This window comes from Phascolarctos cinereus, unplaced genomic scaffold (assembly GCF_003287225.1).
Source record: "Phascolarctos cinereus isolate Bilbo 61053 unplaced genomic scaffold, phaCin_HiC Scaffold_4;HRSCAF=312, whole genome shotgun sequence".
Taxonomy (NCBI): domain Eukaryota; kingdom Metazoa; phylum Chordata; class Mammalia; order Diprotodontia; family Phascolarctidae; genus Phascolarctos; species Phascolarctos cinereus.
The window spans coordinates 411,006,785-411,009,825 of NW_027555847.1; the positions used below are offsets into that span (position 1 = coordinate 411,006,785).

The window sequence follows — 3,041 nt, forward strand, 5'->3', positions numbered from 1 at the left end:
CCCAAAACAACCTGGATGGTTGATTGGAAAAGTCTGTTACAACAGGCTGGAAAAAGAGTGAAGTGCAGCATGGGCCTTGTAGGCAAATATCTGGCCTCAGCAAACCTGGAGTAGTCCTCAGGGGATTGAATGAAGGGGAGCTGTGGTGGTTCCCAGACTTCTCCACCAACAAATGCCAAAGGCAACTTAGAAGATCAGTAGAAAAGGTCTGTCAGACTTCGGTGAGAGAGGAGCTCTGTCTAGTCCCAGTCCTGGAGCAGCCCTGGGGCAGCAGATGCTTCCAGAGCTCTAGCCCAAAGAAGGCGGGGGTATCAAGCTGTTCATCAGAGGGGGATTGCAGCCGGCACTGAGGAAGGATTCTCTTGCTTTGCCCATGCTTGGATCTGAGTCACAGTTCTGGGTGGCAGTCCTGGAGCAAGGAGGAGCACTGGTGTGGTGGAGCTTGTGATGGTGTGTAGAGTCAATCCTACTCACAGTTTCAAGGCAGAAAAGAGTGCTTGTGGTCACTCATAGACCAGAGCACAGGCCAGGAAAGGAATAAAACACCTTGCCCTTGATCATACCACCTTGAAAGAACTGAAAATTGACAGGTCTCTGAGAATAGCTGCACAGAACCCTAAAGCTTGAGACGGTATATTCTCCACACTGGAAACAGACCTTTACCTTAACAAAGAGTTTAAAACTCAAGAAATTGGCTGGGAACATGAGCAAAGAGTGCAAAAAAGTCAGACCAGATAATCTTACTTTGGTGACAAAGAAGATTAAAACATAAGAAGAAGACCAGAAGAAGACAATAAAATCAAAGCTCCTACATCCAAAGCCTCCAAGAAAAATATAAATCAGTTACAGGCCATGGAAGAGCCCAAAAAGAATTTTGAGAAACAAGTAAGAGAAGTAGAGGAAAACTTGTGAAGAAAAATGAGAGAGATGCAAGAAAATCATGAAAAACAAGTCAACAGCTTGCTAAAGGAGACCCAAAAAATACTGAAGAAAATAACACCTTAAAAATAGAATAACTCAAATGACAAAAGAGGTCCAAAAAGCCAACGAGGAGAGAAGAATGCCTTAAAAAGCAGAATTGGTCAAATGGAAGAAGAAGTCCAAAACCTCACTGAAGAACATACTTCCTTAAAAATTAGAATGGAGCAAATAGAAGCTAGTGACTTTATGAGAAATTGAGACATTATAAAACAAAACCAAAAGAATGAAAAAAAAAAGAAGACAATGTGAAATATCTCAGTGGAAAAATGACTGACCTGGAATATAGACCCAGGAGAGATAATTTTAAAATTATTTAGCTACCTGAAAGCCATGATAAAAAAAAGAGCCTAGACATCATCTTTCAAGAAATTATCAAGGAAAACTGCCCTGATATTCTAGAACCAGAGGGCAAAAATAGAAATTGAAAGAATCTACCAATCACCTCCTGAAAGATCAGATCCCCCAAATGAAAACTCCTAGGAATATTATAGCCAAATTCCAGAGTTTCCAGGTCAAGGAGAAAATATTGAAAACAGTCAGAAAGAAACATTTCAAGTATTGTGGAAACAGAATTAGGATAACACAATATTTAGCAGCATCCACATTAAGGGACCAGAGGGTTTGGAATATAATATTCTGGAGTCAAAGGATTACAACCAAGAATCATCTACTCAACAAAACTGAGTATAATCTTTCAGGGGAAAAAATGGATATTTAGTGAAATAGGGGACTTCCAAGCATTCTTGATGAATAGACCAGAGCTGAATAGAAAATTTGACTTTCGGCAGAAGTTCAGTTCTCGACCATAAGCGGTCAAGGAAAACATGGTTTGCCAATACCCAGAATTGACACCAAAGCAAAAGAAAGAACTGTCTGCTATAGCTCATTGAATTCTTGCTCTGGGCAAGGGAATCTTGGTAGCAGATGAGTCCTACTGGAACTGAGAACACAGAGGAAAATTGTCACCTCTATAGGCAGTTACTTCTGACAGCAGATGATCAAGTGAACTCCTGCATTGGAGGTATTATCCTTTTCCATGAGACACTTTACCAGAAAGCCAATGATGATCATCCCTTCCCAAAAGTGGTAAAGGCAAGGGATGGCATTGTGGGCATCAAGGTAGACAAAGGTGTAGTGCCCCTGGCAGGTGCCAATGGTGATACTACCACCCAAGGTCTGGATGGTCCGAGTGAGCACTGTGCCCAGTATAAGAAGGATGGAGATGACTTTTCCAAGTGGCATTGTGTACTGAAGATTGGGGATAATACACCTTCCCCAGTTGCCATTATGGAGAATGCTAATATGCTGGCCCAATATGCCAGCATTTGCCAGGAGAATGGCATTGTCTGTATTGTGGAGCCAGAGGTCTTCCCTAATGGAGAACATGATCTGAAGTGTTGTCAATATGTGACTGAGAAGGTCCTGGCTGCTGTCTACAAAGCTCTGAGTGACCACCATGCCTATCTGGAAGGACTTTGCTGAAGCCTAACATGGTCACCCCTAGCCATGCCTATACCCAGAAGTATTCACATGAGGAGATCTCAGTGGCAACTGTCATTGCCCTTCACCAGACTGTGCTTCCTGCAATCACTGGTATCATCTTCCTCTCTGGGTATCAGAGTGAAGAGGATGCCTCCATCAACCTCAATGCCATCAAAACCTGCCCCTTGCACAAGCCATGGGCCCTGACCTTTTCTTATGGCTGAGCCTTGCAGCATCTGTCCTGAAGACCTGGGGTGGAAAGAAGGAAAATGTCCAGGCTGCCCAAGAGGAATACATTAAGTAGGCCATGGCTAACAGCGTAAGTTGAAGATGAAGGGGTAATATCTAAAAAATAAAATTAAGGGGTGAGAGATGCTTATACTGGAAGGAGAAAGGGAGAGGTAGAATGGGGTAAGTTATCTCACATAAAACAGAAGAAAAAGCTTTTACAGTGGAGGGGAAGTGGGGGAAGGTGAGAGGGAATGAATGAATCTTATTCTCATTGGATTTGGCTTAAGGAGGAAATAACATACACACTCAATTGAGTATGGAAATCCATCTTACCCTACAAGAAAATA

The 3,041-nt window shown here is 42.5% G+C and overlaps 1 pseudogene; it reads left to right on the forward strand.

The window, feature by feature from the left end:
• Window positions 1-1,805: 1,805 nt before the first annotated feature.
• Window positions 1,806-2,767, forward strand: LOC110220410 (fructose-bisphosphate aldolase A pseudogene; annotated as a pseudogene).
• The last annotated feature ends 274 nt before the right edge of the window (window positions 2,768-3,041 follow it).